General features: G+C 36.6%; 1 protein-coding gene across 1 annotated transcript in view; it reads right to left on the bottom strand.

Moving 5' to 3' along the window:
* LOC116426139 (PRL-1 phosphatase) overlaps positions 1–19,422 on the bottom strand; it is a 78,480-nt gene extending 59,058 nt beyond the window's left edge. The window contains exon 1 of the mRNA XM_031974676.2: positions 19,289–19,422. The gene's annotated coding sequence lies outside the window, so the exon portion shown is untranslated. The remainder of the gene's footprint in view (positions 1–19,288) is intronic.

The following is a 19,422-nucleotide window of genomic DNA, read 5'->3' as shown; positions in this document are numbered from 1 at the left end:
GAGCTGAGCGATCGTGTACGTCGGTTTTATCGCGGTGTTTGCATAACACCAGCGGTTTCGTATGATGAAAACAGAACTGTTTGTGCGGGTGAAACATCATCCACGTAGATTGTGTCTGTCGCGTAAGAGAGGTCACCGTTGCGACCAGTCGGCGATTCTTAAATAATTCTGTTTATGGAGTCAAGTAAATAAGTACACTGAACATTCGATAATTGCAACATTTAACAGGACGTTGCAATTATGAAGAGGTAGAATCGAATCCACCTCAAGAAACGAAGATTTAACTCAAAAAACAAACTTCTTTATTTTTAACTTTTAACGAATGAAACTTTCATCATCATGTTTGTTACTTTTTTCTGATTAAAATGGCACCAAACACGGTAGAATGACGGTCATAATTGGATGTATAATAAGCGATTAAAGTTTCGGATATAGTGAAGATGCTGGCGGCACTACGATTTTGTTTTCTATCGTTAATCTCACTTCGTTGCATTCGGTCTCGCTTCCGTCTTGTAGTATTGCTGCGCGCCAATGTGACTATGCGTCAAAACTGAGGCAGTCCGGGCATCGTGACTGGAAAAGTTCCATTGCCTCCCCTGACAGAAGTCAGGAAGAATACCACCGACACTTCTCAACCAACACACGCCGATTTTGATGAAACTTATTTGAGACATAGTTCTCAGGAGAATATTCGACATGTACTTTTTCTTTGAACAAGTGAAAACACCTTTCAGAATTGAGGGTGAAAGTATATTTTTTACAACATATCTGGAACTAAAAGATATAGAAAAGAAATTATTTGTTTAAATTGTTGAGTAGTTTAAATTTCCTTCATACACCCTCTAGTTTCAAAGATACTGTAAAAAATATATCTTCAACCCTGAAATTTGAGGGGTGTTTTCACTCGTTCAAAGTGAATGTTGGATAAGAAAAAAATAAGTGTCCAATATTTTCTTGGGAACTACGTCACATAAGTTTTATCAAAATTGGCGTGAACGGATTGACAAAGTTCCCTTGAGGGACACGATTTTAAAGAAAAAAATAATCCAAACTGCTCAGAATTCACTACATTACACAATTCGCTAACCATAATCACAACAGTCTCAACAACTTACTAATGCGTTTTGACTCGCATAAATTTTAGTTTCAACTAATTTACGCATTTGCCGTTAGTTCATAGTATTGCCAACCGGATGAAAAACTTGAAATCAAATATTAAACTGTATGACTATGAATAACTTCATCTTTTCGAGGTTCAAACATACCCCACCATGCATAAAAAACTAAGCAAGGGTGGGGCGGTTTTTAACCCACCTAGCCTCAAAGAGATAAGGGGTTGCATCAGGGTGGGACATTTTATTATATCATAAAGTCTTATCATGCTAGTAATATACTACGCGTCGGACACTTTACTGATCATTTACCGAATCACTCGGTAAGTTTTGTTGGATCCTGAAACTCCCATTTTAGGCCATGGCAAAAATACCATGGAGGTTCAGCCGGTAAGAATTCAGCACTGCTCCCGGTACCCCCAAAGAAGCCGGGTTCGGCAATGCAAGGTTATTCACGATAAAAAAAAAGAAAAAAAAGGGGTTACATCAGGGTGGTTAGCTCGAAAAGAAAAGAATCCGAAGTCCAAGCGAAGAGTAAGCGAACAAGATGCTCGCAGAGAGGCGAGGACTGACCATTGAGAAACTTCGAAGAGCAACAGGCTTCTGGCTCTGTTCGGCGCTGGGCTCACGTTAATTCAAAAGAAGCGGACGAGGAAGAGGCGTGAAAGCGAGAGTGGCCGTGGCGGTCTATTTTCGAGAGGTCTTTGTTTCCGCTCCCTTGAACAGAAGCGCAGGTGTACATTGTCCCCGCGATCGCGGCTCAAAAAGAGACGCGTCCTCGAACGCTTCTAGTTGACCTGGAAATTTAACCCTTGGCTCGCTTAGGGTGGTTACCGGCGCTGACGAGATTCGAAGTGCCTGGAGATGCCTCGACGCTTCGATCGAGGCTCGAGACATCTTTGTGGATTGTTTCTTGCGCGTTGCGACACCGAGTTGTTGGGTATTTATGTTAACCTATTTGCATCGTAGGAAAAAGTGGAAAATTGGTCTCTATCACCAACAATGTTTTTTATTGCAACAAAATAAAAACGGTTCAAAATGTATAGGAAATTAAAAGCAGAGTGGCGTAAACAAAGAATTCATAATTTTATTTAGCGCAATAAAGTGAATACACGCACATATGTATATTTGATAAATTAATTGTAATTGTTTTGCACGGTATGAAAGTACTTAAAATAGCCAATGCATATAGCCACACGGCAATTATTGCACGCATAAAATTAAATGACGAGATGAACTGTCGAGTCTCACTCGCACATGCTTGTCAGTGCGCAACTGGATTTCACAAATTATTTTACACATATGCTGCATCGTAACTAAAATAATTTTGTGACTTTTATAAAGAAATTTAATCAAAGTGTGATACTTCAATTCTCTTTAAAATAGTCGTTTCCACAGGGTTGGAACAAAATTGAACAGCGTACGCACGAGCGATTGATTCCAAATGAATCGTGAGGCAAGGAGTTAACCACTTGCCCTACGAATTCTTTCGTAACTGCGCCGGCTAGGATAACTTTGTCATTAATAATTTTCTAAAAAATAAAGAACGATTTGTAGTTCATCTGCATTCAAGTTTACTTTAGACATTTGGCCACAACTGGTAATAATAAATTAGTATTTAGTTTAAAAGCAAAATCATCGAGTGACGTTTATGTAGTTCTATTAACTTCCATTTCAGATATTCCTCGTGAGTCTGAAGGACTGTATAAATCGATTGTAATCAATTGAAAAAAGTATATATTGAAAAATCAAATGTGAAGCATCAGAATATAATATTGTTCACACCAACGAAATAACTTTAAACAAGGAAAGTGGTTCTTACAAATTATTAAAAAATATATACAAAATTATAACACTAAATAGCGATACAATTCTTTTGTCCTACCCCCATATAGTATTGTATATACAATTGTATATACCAAGTTAGCGTTCCAATGTGAAATTATAATGGTTTAAAAGGCTGAAACTCGCTTTAGAAAATCAATTCTGTAGTTATATCATTGTTTCAGCACATGAATGACACAATGAAGTACATTAGTTTCTAGGGCTACAATAGGATAATAGAATAATAGAATATTTGATGATCAGGGGACTGCGTATTGTTACCCTCACGCAAATCTTTGGATAATATAATGACCCTCAATTGATAGCGCCAGCTACGCAAACTGTAATAGCAAATTTTAACCCCTAGTATCATAATAACAATGGGACTGGTGACGAAAATTGCCATTGCAATTTCGTTGCAGATTACATTTTCCTAATAATAACTCCGTAAAATTGAATATCGAATTCTTAAATGTCAAACAAAAAGGAAAAGAAACCTCGTATCAATCTCTCGTTATTTAAACTATTAAATGATTCACTTTCAACTTTCGCGTTAAAACACTGAAATTCGATGTTGCCGTTAGAACGGCATTCGATTTCAAAGGGTTCATTTTTCTCTGAAATTTTTTCTTCAATCCCAAAGGGTTCATTTTTCTCTGAAGTTTTTTCTTCATTTTCACAGGTAATTAATGACGCAGTCCTCTGATTTTCACGGAAATAACCATAAATCAAGGGATTTAAGTGGGCGGTGCTTCTGTGGAACATATTCTAGGAAATTCAGGCGATAAAGGGTAATCCCCGATTGCGATAATCGCTGCCCGGGAAATCTTATCGGTGTGTTTTGAATACGACACAATGTTACATAAATTGATTCCACCGGTGCGTAGGAGGTCTCCCCGCAGCCGACGCGGGATCGGTTTACGGGAGCACTCGGGTTGCGTTTCAACGAACAAGTTAAGTATACATGAACCGGTCTTGTCCGACACAGGCCCACGTCGTAGTAACCTTTCGCACTCGAACTTTCTCGCCATAGTGAATACTAAATTCTTTTCGTTGAACTTTAAATTTTGTTAAATAAACAAATTTAATTATTGAAATGTGAATTTTGAAACCAGTGAAATTTTATATCAGCTACTCATTGGACAAACTACATAACTTCACAACAGAAAGTAGAGGAAAGTGATGCAATAGTTATATATTAATTATAAAAAATTTCCTTTTAAATAGAAAATTAAATAATCATTATAGAACGTGTTTTATTTCATAATTACAGGTGTAACTTTAATCTAAAGAATACGTGAAACCTATAAAACAGTATAACTTTGTAGGAATGTTTATTATCACTGCAAGTTTTGTATTGGCAATAGAGTTTTTGTTATTTCGTGGTATCACACCCAATAATAAAAAAAATTGTTTTAAATATGGAAAGTCAAGAGCCAATGAAGCGTTTTAACGATAAATTGTAAAAAATTTCAAAAGTGGAGTTAATCGTTTTGCGTTTCATTTAGTCGTCTAAACTTAGAAAATAGTGTTAAAGTAAAATAAGAAATGATATTAATACAATTATTGTACACTGTAATGTTACTTATTCATCATTATTACCAACTATGACAATTTATCTACAGCGCAATACAATCATTTCTATTTGGCACAGTTTTTCATCTTGGTCTACAAACCATGTGGCTGCCGACTGCTGCAATTTCCTCGGACGACGAAAATTCCCCTCGCGTTGCTTCGAAAATGGAGAAAATAAAGAAACGCGCAGTGATTAAGTTGGACTAAATCCAAAGGATTTAAATTGACAATAAAAAAGGCAAGTTCACAAACTACTTGACAGAAACATAATTTCCATTCTCTGGAAAAGTCGCAGTAACCGCAGATACTCTTTGTACGGCAACGAATACTAAGATTATAGTATTACGTCCTAAATAATTAAAGTACAGAAAAAAGGGAACTTCGTTGAAAATAAAATAATTTGTTTAATCCTTCGGTCACGAACGACAATAAATTCACCTTGTACTTAACAGTAACATAGAAACTAAAGAATTATAAATTTATATATACTACTACGTTTCAAAGAACAAGATACTCAAGACAAATTTTAATAAAAATAAATATAATTATTTTTTCCTCCACTTATATTGTTTTCTTTTTCTTCTCCTTATTAGAAGTTTCCTCGTAGAAGTTGCATACCACCTCTTTATTCCGAGTATACTCGGAATATTTTTATACTAAAAATTAATCTGACTTAACTGAAGACAATTTAGTTGTTTTTGATGACTTAATTCTATCCAAATTAAGAACGATTTGAATCATTTAGTAAATATATTTTTCATAGTATACTCAAATACGTTGACATAATTTCTTACCCAAATTTAAACATTAATTTTCTTAGTGGTATATCAAACGAACCGAATTTTGTTGGATGTACGAGATGTAAGAAAGAAAGTAGAGCAATCGTTATGAAGAATCTTGTCTTTTTAGTTTCCGCTTTGCTAAGAACATTCTTTCCACTGCATAGGGGTTTCGATGAGTGCTTAATCAGTTGTGGAATTTAGTTTGAAAAATGTCTCATTGCGAGCGCAATAAAATCAAATAATAAAGTGCATACTCGTCAAACGAAGAGCAAATGCATCTATAATATTAAATTACACATTCGTCTGAAAAGAGGAACAACTGTTCGTTGAGCAAGGGGTTAATGCATTCCTCCTGTGTTGGATCGCGAAGTTTCCGAATCATCCCAGCAGAAGCTCCCTTCGACAAAGGAAAAGAAGAAGAAAGAGCGGTTCGAGGAACTGTAATTCAAGCGGAGAAGTTGAATCATCGGGAAGCCCGTGGACCCGTCTAGCCGAGATAGTAACTTAAGTCCCACACGTGGCAATGATAAAAAGACGAGTCCCGGAGTATAATCTCAGCACGAACGATATATCGGGGGTGGTCGGCCGCTTCTCGAAAGACGAGCCCGTCCGACTGACGAAAGGGGGATACAGAGAGAAAAAGAGGAAAACGGTGATTCGCTGCTCGTGTTACCGAGTGAAGGCGAACTCGTGTGTAATCTATGGGATCAGTAAAAAGAATAACAATTTAAAAATTCGAGCGGTTCTGATACCAGTGATTGAAAATATTTCAGATTTATTACGTCACACCATTGATCGAAGATATTTGAGATTTATTATGTGAAAATATTTGATCATTCAAGGATCATTAAACAACCAATGTCTTTTGTTTCGTTAGATATACGATAACTGAAATGAATCAAAGCTTTAGTTTCTAAATTTATGACTGTATACGGTATCTTAGTTTTACTGTGATATTTGGTCGTTTGGATTTTGAAGATTTTTATAAGTTAGAAGCGTGGAAAGCTGAGCAATTTAGTAATTTCAGTTTAGAAAAGAAAGAAAATAAAAGTCACGGACTATTTTTTTACAATTTACGGTGATCACTAGATTACTTGTGTTCGTGGAAATTTACAGTTGTATAAGTATATCTAAGGAAATGAAATGAACTGAAATGAAATGAACTGAAATTAAATGAAACGAAATGAAGAAATTTAAATTAAATTAAATTAAATTAAAAAGTGGAAACTAAATTACTTTATAGTGAACTTTATCAGAATATTTAATTCCTTGTTGAAATAAAAAGAAGACAAAACAAAACATATTATACTTTAGTGAGTCGTTGTTTCCAAATTCTTATTTTCATTCAATTACACAGAAGTGAACTTCAATTATCTGCTCCATTTCTCTACAAAGCCCCCTTCACCGAACAAATAAAGCAACAGTGTGTATTGCAACATGTTACGACAAAAATCTAAGAAAATTTACTCTCTGACGTTCGACTGAACAAATTTAATGTGGGTCAGAAATAACCCAACGCCGTTTCTCGTTTCGTTGCCCAACCTTCCGTTGTCCGACGGTTAAAGAAACTTTGTTCCTCGCGTAACATGAATAGGTACGGTTGTATTTCAGATGAAAGCCACGTGACCTAGCTTGTACCGAAGTCGCGTTAAAGACACGGCAGACTAAAATGGTACTTTTCATTTTTATTAAAGAAAGCTTAATATCAATTATCAACCTTCATAATTTTGCTCCAAATAACTCTGATTCTCATCATACAAGACTGTTCTTCTCACAAGGAAAAATATCGATCCCAGAAATTCAAACAATTATGAAACCTTGTGCGTAAGTAGAGTAAGTCAAGCCTAATATATTGCATTTTTCTTTTCGTGCCGAATTTCACTATGGAGGTATGAAACCACTTATTGAAAAGAATGCAAATTTGTCTTTCCCACGGATTATCGTGAAAACAGTAAGAGATAGAGAAAAAAGATTTACACAAAAAATACACTGTTCTTTTACATGTATAAAATAGCAAAACATTTTTCAAAATTTTCTAAAATTTTCCAAATTTTTCGAAATTTTATTTTGTAATTTTATAGACGTAAAAGATCAATGTATTTTTGAGAAACCTTTTTCTCGCTATCTCGCATCGTTTTCAAGGTAATTCACGGGAAAGAAAACCCTGTATTTTCTTTAAGGGATGGTTCCACCCCTTCACAGTGAAATTCGGCATGAAAAGAAAATTGCAATATATTACGCTTGACTTCTATTCTATTTACGCATAAAGTTTCGCAACTTTTTGAATTCCCGGGTTTGATACCTTTCCTTTGTCAAACTCTGTCCCGATCGACAATAAGAGAATAAAATTCGCGCGACATTCGATCGTAGTCGATGCAAAGTAAGTAATGCTTGTCGTATTATCTTCGCGTGGCGCGTTAGCCGGTGCCCGCTTCCTGTTCCGACCGTTCACCGTTATGTAATGTAATGGAATTTACATAACAGGAAACGGTAAACCAGGCCCGAGCGAGCGAATTGTACGCGTCGCAATCGGATGCTGTTTATCGCCGCGGCCGAGCCCGTAATCGATCCACGCGCGCGGTTCAAATAAGTCCTTTGCTCGATTCGAACGTGCGTCAAACGACCGCCGCCGATTTGGCCGGGCAACGAATTGCGTCAAAGTCGCGAATAAATTGGTGGGCATCATCAGTCGGGTCAAGTCACGCCACTCAGATGACTTTTCTTTTCGTTTAGTATCTTTGTATCGGGAGTGGGCGTTAAATGAATACAGTATTTAGTGCAAGCAACCCTTTACGTGCCAAATAAAAGCTTTCAAACAAAACAGATTCATATTCGCAATATACGTCAGCTAACTAATTTATAATACAGTACTTAGTGAAATCAATTTGATAATAATTACAGGCAAAATCAAGAAGTCGATTAAAGAAAAGTGTTTAAATTCAATTAAAAAACATAACGTTAACTTAACGCGGACAGTAAAAATTTTAGTGAGCTGCAAAAATATATAGGCAATTTATTTTTAAATTAATTGTGATATCTAAACTTTGATTATAAACAGAAGAAGCCACATAGAATTAAATGCGTGTTAGTGAGGCTTGGAAATTTGAATGTTATAGCTTTCGTGTCATTTTGTAGCACAATGATAATGAATGCTATAACATTCACGTCCGCGAACGTATTGAAGTTTTGAAAGGTTCTATCGACACCTTCGATAAAAACAATACTAACCATTATTTTCATTTGAAATAAAAAGTTAAGTAGTCAATTGAAAAAAAGTGTTTAAATTCAATTAGAGAACATAATTTCAAGTTAAAGTTTTGAAAGATTCTACCAACATCTTCGGTAAAAATAGCTGACCATTATTTTCATTTGAAACAAATGGTGCCCAACCTTGTTGTAGCACTAATTGTTACACGTGCATTCTGCACTCAATGTCCAATTGAGTCCATCCGCTTTTTCTCCCCTGAGAGTATCATTCGCGTGGACACGCGGCGTAATGCGCGAACGCACGCGAAGAGGTGGAGATCGCTCGCGACCGGAAGTGAAATTGCAGCGGGGGATGAGCTGCGGCCGCGCGAAATGTAATGCCTGCAAAACAGGCCTGATGGCCGTCACGGCGTTTTGATTCGCGCCAGCAACGAGCGGCCGTGTATCGGCAACAAAGAACAATGGCCGGAGATGAGGAATAAAGGGAACGTTTGGAAAACACTCGTGAAACAATCGAGTGAATGCCTATCGATCGTCCCGCGTCCGACCCGTTTATTTTGTGTCCCACGGTTCTTCCTCTCCGAGGGCGACCACTCGAATTAGGGGCAAAAAATGGGGCAGGTGGAAATGGGAAACAGTGTGACTGAAGCGTAGTGGAACCTTGATTATCTGAACATCGGTTTCTCGGGTGTTCAATTACCTAACCGTTGGATTTTTCAATGACTGGCTACCTGAACAGTGATTTTTGGAATATTCGACTGATTTTTCAAATATTTGCTTATCCAAGGTTGGGTTTTTAAACTTTTGGTTATCCAAATATTGATTTGTGTTTATTGTTGGGTTACCCAAATATTGATTTTTTAATTGTTGGATTATCCAAATATTAATTTTTGGAACGTTTGATTATCTAAAAGTTGGTTTTCTGATCGTTTATTGTCCATATGAATGTTTTGAACGCTTGACTAACCAAATATTAATTTTTGGAACGTTTGATTATCTAAAAGTTGGTTTTCTGATCGTTTATTGTCCATATGAATGTTTTGAACGCTTGACTATCCAAATATTGATTTTTGGAACATTTGATTACCTAAATATTAGGTTTTCAAACTTCCGATTATCCGTATATAAATTTAATATCCATATTAAACTTTAACATTCACAAGTAACAATGTACACGTTAGCAAATAATAATTCTTCCCGAATAATGAATCATTGCACTAAATAACTGAATGTATCCACGTCGAAGCAGTCGTAGCAGAGACAACGTTTGGAAAGACTATAAGACAAAGAGTTAATGGACGCTGATTCAGCAGTCATCGCTTCAGCCAATTAAATCGGGGGACCGGTCACGCGTGCTAAATTTAATAAACGCCCGCATAGGTGAAATACGACCAGGTGTAATCCGATGTCCTGGGTAAACTAGATGCGCACGTGGTCTTGTAAAGCGAGACGCCGCGGAGATAACGAGATTTCTATTCAGAAAAACCGTGATCTCTCTGTCATCCGAGGAACGGATCCGGATAAATTCTCTGAACTTCGTGCAAGACGAGTCCAAGGGTAGGATAGATCGAGTATCCGGCGATACTAATCGACTCTGGATGATCATTTCGTGATATCTTACAGAAAAGGGACTTCCATAAGATATTTTCAGCAACAATATGTATATTTTTCTACATTTTATAGGAACTTGACAAATTTTTATATTTTCTCATTGTACACATTCTCGTACATTATACAAGGTTTTAATCCTCTATAGGTCAAATGTTTTTTCGTAACTGTAAAAAAAATTAGTATAAAATTAACAAGTATCAACCTGTAAATACAAATTAACGATTTATTTAATAGTTTTAATAACTGTATTAAAACGAATATAATTTGTAATGTTGAAATTACAATGACATAAAACTTACATGGCTAGGTGTATAGAAGTTTCAGTTAATTAATTACTTAATTTTATTCGCTACTTTATTGTGTAAAATAAAATCAACAAAATACCAGTATATTGGTACGTAATTTAACAAATGTATATTAATACGGGATTTAACAAATTTTTCTATTTACACGTCGTACATATTTTATATTTATAAATATGTTTTTGTACATTTTTATACATTATATGGAGATTTAAGCAATTTTTCAGTTTATATATTACATATATTTTATGGGATCATTTTCTAAAAGGATTATTTACAAATGTATTTTTGATAGAAAGAAAATTTCTTTTTGTATTATTATTGACAAGCGATAACCAGCGTCTGGATACTAATCGGAAAATAATCTAATAAGGTGGGTGTAAATATTATTGAATATATCTAAGATGCATTTTGCACAAACGTAGCTCGAAAATTATAACATAATAATGAATAAATTGTTTCTTTCCTCGAATAGAAGAGTTTTAGTTGCTGGCCAATTTTGCGGTGATTTAATTCATCAAATATAATGGTACTGTTCAATTTTATTTAACTTTATAAAATATATTTTCTGCTGCATACGATACGAGATTTTAAAGCGGGAGGAAATAACGTTCATTCACAAGTGACTGTTGATTTTAATTGTTAATTCATTGTTTGTTGTGGTAGCCATGAATGATTTGCACTCGTATTGCCTGTGGCGCGGAGGTGATTACCGGCAAGAGTTAATTAATTGGGAATAAATTATTAAGTAATGTTTGAAAATATTTCAATAATTCTGCTAATATACTGCAACATGACTCGCTGATACTAAGCAAGATAATTGAATGACACATGGAAAATATAGATCAGTGTAATAATTTCATGGCACTTAATATTACTCGTGAATACTTCGTTTGAAATCTTTTCTCGATTATTGTCAAAACTAAATTTATTACTTATAATTACCTAAATTGAACAATTTTATAAGAATTAGTTTCTAGGAAACCAGCTTACTAATTTTGTAATAGTTCTAATAGCTGCAACAACAATTTTTAACCTTTTGTATATTCAAGAAACGTAGACTTTATTTGTAACAATACTGTTTAGTTCAATTTTTACAACAATATTACCTCAATCAACTTGTTCATACTACGAAATATTATTAGAAGTTCAAAGGGTTAATTTATCATTAACATGAACAAAAAAGTATTATCGAAGTAAAAGAGGAATTATAGGTCAATATCACATCGACAGCTCTGTTTCGAATGAAGCGGCCATCTCACTCGACGTATCAATTACGCCATTTTGTTTCGCACGATGGACCAGACTGGTCACGAGACACGCAATACCGAACCGCGAGAATATTTTTGAGATAGCCTAACACGATGATATTCCATCCGTCGCAATTAACCGCATCTTAACTAAGTGCATGAGGCAATTGCAATTCGTATTTATCAACGATACTGACGTCAAACACGGAACGTGTTGATATGACAGAGGAAAAATCTTCACCCAGAAAATGTCTAAAAAATTCTGCATGAGCACTTGTTAAAGTTTTCGTTCGAATGTGGGTTATTTCTGTGACATAAAAGTGAAGTAAAATGAATTGACTAGTAATTCGATTAATATAACATCATATTAATTGTAGTGACTTCGTTTGTGTATCAATTTGTATTTTATATACATTTATTTTAAATAGTATTACTTGAAATTTTTTAAAATTATAGTATTATTAAATTTCACTGACTTTTTTTGCCTATTAATGCATAAAAACCGAGGATTATTAATTAAAAAAACAAAAAAGGAAAATAAATGCATGTTTCAAGAGGACGAGCCGGCGAGTCGCTATAATGCGAGGCTAAAAGTGTTCAGAGACACTTTCTGTGGATGTGCAACTGATGGGCTGGCCAGTAACGTGAGGAAAATGCAGTGCGCGAGACATTTGCCCCTCCCACTTCTTGTCACTCTTTTTATGCACCCGTCGTGGGTGTGTATGACGTCACTGCCATTTTTTCCGAGAAAACCGTCCGCCACGGGTAGCAATTCGCGGAAACGAGAATAACGTTCATCGAATGGTCACGATCACAGGATACGTCGCACAAATTAGACACTGGATTGCCGGTTGCAATAGACTAGCAATCAATTAGTACGTACCGGGTGTCTGCGAAAGATGCTCTTCTTAATCCGTTCGAGACGAATTACACACCGTGTGTTGTAATAATCATAAATGTCTATTATTAATTGATAAGTAAAAAGTAGCTTAGTAAAAGTTAATCATTTGTACTCGACAAAATTTCTCACGCTCAAAAATACAGAATTTGTGACTTTTACTCAATCAAATAAAATTCTTAATGAAATATGCAGTTTATTAATAAAATCAATTGCAAAAAAATTGCTTCGAGCCGTAACATTTTCATTTCAATTTCGATAGGATCTATAAACACGATTTTTATCTTTTGCCTTGAGTTTTCATCGGAGATGAAATTTTCATCAGTTCACTGGGTATAAATGTAATAGGATTAAAGCTAACAGGAAATTGTGTCAGGGAAAGTAACGGCTATATTGAAAGTTGTACACGTGAAGTTTTTCAGTTTTTTAAAGATTTGTTTGATTGCATAGATAACGAAAGACGAAGATTGAAAAGACAATTAATTAATGGTGTATTTTTCACATTATTCGTATATATTAAAAAATGCACATTTTCAACGATTTTTATATCTTTCTCCAACTTAAAAAGGTTTTGCAAAGAAATATCATGAAGCACCATGTCAGAAAAAACTGAAGGTCAGAGAATGGTAGCGTGGAAGAAATGAGAATGTTACTGGTATATAAAAAGGACTTAGGAATGGATTTCAGAATCCCAGCAGAGCGTAACCTTTGTCTCACAATTTTTTCGCAATTTCGTTCGTCACAATTATAATCTATTATAATATACAATCAAAGGTCAAAATTTACATTACAACTTATTAAATAACAACAACAACAAAATAATATTTCACTCAGAAACAAATCAACTAAATAATATTCATGAATATACTGCGAATATTGACACATTTATAGTATAAAGCATAAATATTTTTAAAAATAATAAAAGCGTAAAGACAAACTGAAACTATTACTGTTCAAAGTAAGATTTTACCTAATTCCATTTTCCTGAAATTTCTTTGTGAAATTGGGATTTCCATAAACGCCCATTTGAGAGTATTCAATTCTGTTAAAATCTTTAGCACGAGTCTGATTCGCTGTTATAAAACGTAAAATTAACGAACTCGTATCTTTCGGGGATATCTAACGGTTACTGGACGCACACCATTAGCTACCGCTCCGTTTTCCCTAAGTGCTTTGCTACCAGATTTTTTTCATTATCGCGGAAGTCGCAAGCGAAATACGCAACCATTGGAAAATACAACCGTTTATTGTGTAACATTCGATAACCATTGTTTAATAGCGGATACGTTATTCGTGGAATGTAATTCTGAAAATAAGAGCAAAGATTATATTCGCAATCGTTCATTGAGTTTACGGAATGATATAGGTCGTCGATCTTCGCTAACGAAATATTTGCACAACTGCATTTATACTGTGATAAAAATTATTTACTCCCGTCCCTGAACCTTTAACGAAGACTGCAAGACTAATTTGCTTAGCTTTCATTGCAAGTTATATATTAAGAATCAAGTGCTTTAATATAAAACTTTATTTTTGGTTTGCTTTTTAAATAAATTCTGAACCAAGTTCAACAAAGCAACCATACGAATAAAAATTTTAGATTTTGTACAAAATATTCCACAGGCATATAAAATTCTTCACTTCTAATTGCAATGCCTTAGATAAATTATATATTCAATAAAAATAGTATCATACTAACTAAAACACGTGACCGTTGTTTCATTTAAATAATTTTCCTGTTCTCCTTAATAATTCAAAGATCTCTAAATATTGGACTATTTTTATAAAAATTTCAAGATAAAACTTGTATCTAAAATCTGCATTCTAATAAAGCAATTTAGGAAAATTAATTATCAAAAGAAGTTTAAAAGAGATTTTAAAAAAGATGCAATGAGGCAGTATGTACATTTAACTTTGCTTGACTCAGATAGAACAAACAAACCAGAGAGCATCAGTTATGAATTTGTTTATTAACACGTTGACTGCCACGAGAATTTCTAGCGTTTTGAACAGTAATACTTATTCTTTAATAACAAAGGCAAACGATATTGAAAATAATTATTAATGATTTAGCGTCACACTAGTCACATTATGCTATGATCTAGCTACTTATGTTACTAAATATTTTCATTTAAAATCAAGTTTTTTATTGTAATTGTTCTTCAGCAATTTCGAAGCTCCAGTCATCGGTGACCACCATGGCAGCCAACGTGTATAGTAACGAGCAAAGCGCACGATTATTTTCATCTGCATTTAATAAGCGCTCAGGTGTTTCCTCGCAATTGGTTTTGCGACACTGGATAACCCGGCGCGTCGCGGACTGGCTGTAAATTAAACGGACATCGTGGAACGGAACGAACGGAAGTCGCACGCATGGCCTTGCATTACTTGACGTCACACGCCAACCGCTGGAAAGCGTGGCGGATTACGAGCGTTTCTTTAGAATTTATCAACGTGGATGTGAAACGGGCTGATCGTGCGGCGAGCACGCGCGCGCCCTGACATTTTTTCACGGTTTCGTTTTCCAACGATTCACCGTAGCCGAGTCGCGAAGCTGACTCCGTCGGAAACGTGACTCGAGGTGTACGCTTTCCGTGATGTTTGAACCTTGACTTTGTATCTCCTCCTCTTTCTACTTTCTTCGTGGTCCGATATCGAATTTAATTATTCCCGCGTCTCGTGAACGTTGCAGTTCATTTTAATTAAATCCACATATAACTAATAATTAAAAATAAATAATAATTTATTATTAATTAATAAATAACAATTTCTTTTAGCAAGTTGTTAACCCTTTTCACTCGAGAGGTGTCCTCAGTCATCGCTTGATTTGATATAGTAAAATTTTAAGGCTATATATAATATTAAGTTTTGTATAATACATCGATATGTGGAATATTGCAATAAAATAGCTTTGTTTGTTGATTTACGTATGTCTTCTTATTGGTTGGTTTCAAATAACATCGTCTATATCTTACTGGAAATCGTTGAATATTTCTAGCAGAAAATTTTCGAGTGCAAAGGGTTGATATATTCGGAAATAGCAACGATTTTTATGTTGTTACGTACGTTTAAAAAAGAAAAATGACAGCTGTTACCGAAAAGCCAAAATAATTTTTAATGAAATGCTATGAGGTTAGGATTTCCGTGAAAATAAATACTCAATTTGATTGTAATTAATGGATTTTTTTGATACACCCAGTATATAGAATTTGTTTATAAAATAATGTTTGCTAGTTCTTGTTACGTTCGTTTAAACCGTCCGACATTTTGAATCGGTATTTTCAATTATACTAGTATGCGAGAAAGAAAGATGGACACGAAAGGACAAGCAACATGTTGCAATAAGTGCAATTTCGCTGAACCATGGTGATAACTGCGCGACTATGAATCATATTACATGTTCAACGTTTCCAAGAATGGCGCACAAGTAAGAGATTGGTAAACGCGATAATTCGAAGCCTGCGTACGTATGGAACGACAATTTTTACGCGATAATCGCTACACCCGTCCCTTTCGCAAACTTAACCTACAAATCGTTACACTGTTCTAGATTTTGTGTTCAGTTTTCCCGCTTAAAATATTTAATCACCGAAAACTTCATTTTCATTGAGAACCTATGGAAAGTACGAAAACGAAAATAGTATTATAAAACTCATATAATCAAAAATTATAAAAGATAGTTTAAAGTAGTAAATGGGTGAAAAATAATTAAAAGGTCCGGAAAAATGTAGTCAAGTAATTGTTTTGTATTAATAAGTTAAAAAATCATTTCATCAACCTGGTAACAGGTTGCTTCGACTTACAAATAGATGAAACTGTTTTGTATTAACACGTTGTATGTCATGGGGGTCACCGGTGACCTCCAACCAAATCGAATTACTGTAATTCACTCAATTAAACGACGATTATTTAGAAATATTTTTATATTATAAATAATGCAACCTAACGTGGTGATATTCAGCTAGATGAATGTGCGATAATAATAACGCAATTCAATCAAATAATTTAATATTATATTTTTCCCATTTTGTATATTTTGCTCTATGAAATCGTGCGGCGTTCAACGTGTTAACACATTGCGTACTGATAACGAGAAATCTCGTTTTTATGTAAAGACACTTAGCTATGCAACTTCGCTAATTACCACAGCATTGAAAAAAATATAAAATTTGATTCGAATTGATTATCTATTTAAAATATATTACACAACAATATGATATCTGAGTTTTTCTATGTATAGTGATATAAGTTGACCTTAGTGAAAATTGTCATCCGCACAATTTAGTTCTCTGAAAATTAGCCCGTACGCAATGTGTTAATAAGTTAAGAAATCATTTCATCAACCTGGTTACAAGTTGCTTCGACTTATAAGTAGATAAAAGTGAACCACGGCTACCTTCGCATGGTTCGAAACGATCATCGGATCGCTAGGTCATGGAGTGCTCATTCCCACGCGCGCGTGCATACGTGCGTCACATATTCCTTTTTCCCCTCTGTCCCGTCAGATGCGTAAAACTACATTGTACCGTCACGACCCTGCCATCTTAACTCACTGGGCTAGGACGAAAACAGGTCCAGGGAATGCGGGTAGAAGCAATTCAATTTCACCGTGAGGTTGCACGGGTGTGCCCGCGATCGATCATCGGTGGATCGCTAGTGACCGCACACGAGGCAAAACAGAAGCGCGCGTGGGGGACGATTCTGGCGTGCACTCCGCGTGTCATACGGCCGCGCGCTTCACTTGTCCGCTTGTCACTCAAACTTGGCCAACTGAACGCGTTCGCAAGAATATTTTCCATCTCTGCATTAATACGGTGAACGCACCGATCACCAATAACCAACAGCAACTTTCTTCTTTGTTCCGAGTCGGTCACCGGTGACCGACAGAAACGTGTGCTTCCCTCCACACCTGTCATCGATAATAAAATGATCTTCATGTTCCGATCACCGACGAAGATCGACAGAACAGAATTTAAACCGCGAACATCAAAGGTGGACGACAATAAAATTGCGATTCGACATCGGTCACGGGTGACCGCACTGCACTTATCGAACGACAATTTATCATTCGACGTTTGACGCATTAACTGACGTCAATTTTTATTCTTCACGCGCACAGCGCAACGGACATAGAAAGCGTACTAATAGATGGTGGCAATCCAGGTACGTAACAGACTCTCGTTGTCACTTGATTTCGGAACATGTCCGAGCATTCCACTTGTAGCACTGTAAATTACCGATGACGGACAAGTATGTGAATTTATCCGAAAATCGCACAACACTGAACGTCCCGGTTTGAACGCTAAAACACAACTCAGAACTGAAAGATTAGCTGTGACACTTAGTTGCCACAAAGAGGCCACCGTTCAAGAATGAATGCCAGCCTGCACGCATACACATACGCACAGTACGCCGCGTCCTTTTTATCCTCGTCGGCATAAAAACGTGTACTAGGCAGGAAACGAACACAGTGAACAGAGTTCATAAAACGCGACGGAACGTCGAACGGATATACACTTCAACGTAGGATGACAACAGTACGAGAATGGACCTGGACAGGTCCTTTTTCAACCCAAAACTCCAACGCTGACATTTGAAACGTGTAGGCGGCACTTTGGACTCCCTATGTTCACAATCAATCCGAACTCGACCCACGGTATTTCATTAACACGTTGAATGCCGCACGATTTTACGTAGCAAAATGCACAAAATGAAACAAATATAATATCAAATTGTTTCACTGAATCGTCTGGTTATTACTGCACGTTTATCTCGCCAAATATCACAGCATTACGTAGCATTATTTATAATATCAAACGGTTTGCAAATAATCATCCTTTAATGGACTGAATCATAATTATTCGATTTGTCCGGGGGATACCGGTGATCCCCATGGGATTCAACGTGTTAATGAAACTCAGTTTCCGTTCAACAAGGACATCACTTAAGACTAGCTACCGGAATCAACCCCCACAGAACTAAGCACCCTAACCTCCTCCTAGTCAAACTGAACTTTCATTTCGATGCTGATTTTCCTAACCTTACGTCATATACCCTAAACAAAATTCATTCGTTCACCATTCGGCTAGAAATATTCATCGGAAGCATCGTTGCAAGACATGTCACTTGCATACAGGTGACATGGCAGTCGAAACGCGTTAACGGAGTCTGTTGGACGATCCTTTCGAATAATTCACTGTTCTCTCCAGCCATGCTCGAGTTTTCCGAGGGAAACGGTCTGGGTGGATGGCGAGGAAGGATGCACGGTTGGTAGGCACGCGGGGGTCGTTGCGGAGGGATTATTTCCAAAGCGAAGGGCAGAGGAGGTCGGCGGCGGTGGCGGCGGCGGGTTTCGACGGGACGCCAGAGTTCGTCGTCCGCGCAACACACGTATTTCGATGCGTGTAAAACCGTAGAGGAGGACGAGGGATCCGTGCGCGTGAGCGCGAGCGCGGCCCCGTACGCAAAGCGGCAGCAGCCAGCGATATACACGCGCGCGTGTACGCCAGTACGCGTTACAGGGCCTTACGCGTGTGTACGTCACGTATGTACATGGAGAGGCACGCAACCGAAGGCAGGGACACGCGCCCGTACACACGGCGAAATGCAGCGACGAGCGACGACTGGTTTTTCGGGAGCGCGGACGCACTCGCGGTTGAACGAAGCACAATTTCAATCGTGAGTGGGACGGCGCGCGGACCAACGGCCGTTACGTTTCGTCACTCACCTGAATCGCCATACACATTGAATATGGAAGGTACGGTGGGGCGTTCGTTAGCGAAAACCCGACTCCGTAGACGATAGAAATACACCAAACACTCGCGCACGTCTGTACGCCACAGAAGCCTGTGAACAATTGAT

This window comes from Nomia melanderi, chromosome 12, assembly GCF_051020985.1.
Source record: "Nomia melanderi isolate GNS246 chromosome 12, iyNomMela1, whole genome shotgun sequence".
NCBI classification, from domain to species: Eukaryota; Metazoa; Arthropoda; class Insecta; order Hymenoptera; family Halictidae; genus Nomia; species Nomia melanderi.
This window is presented reverse-complemented; position numbering and strand designations above follow the sequence as displayed.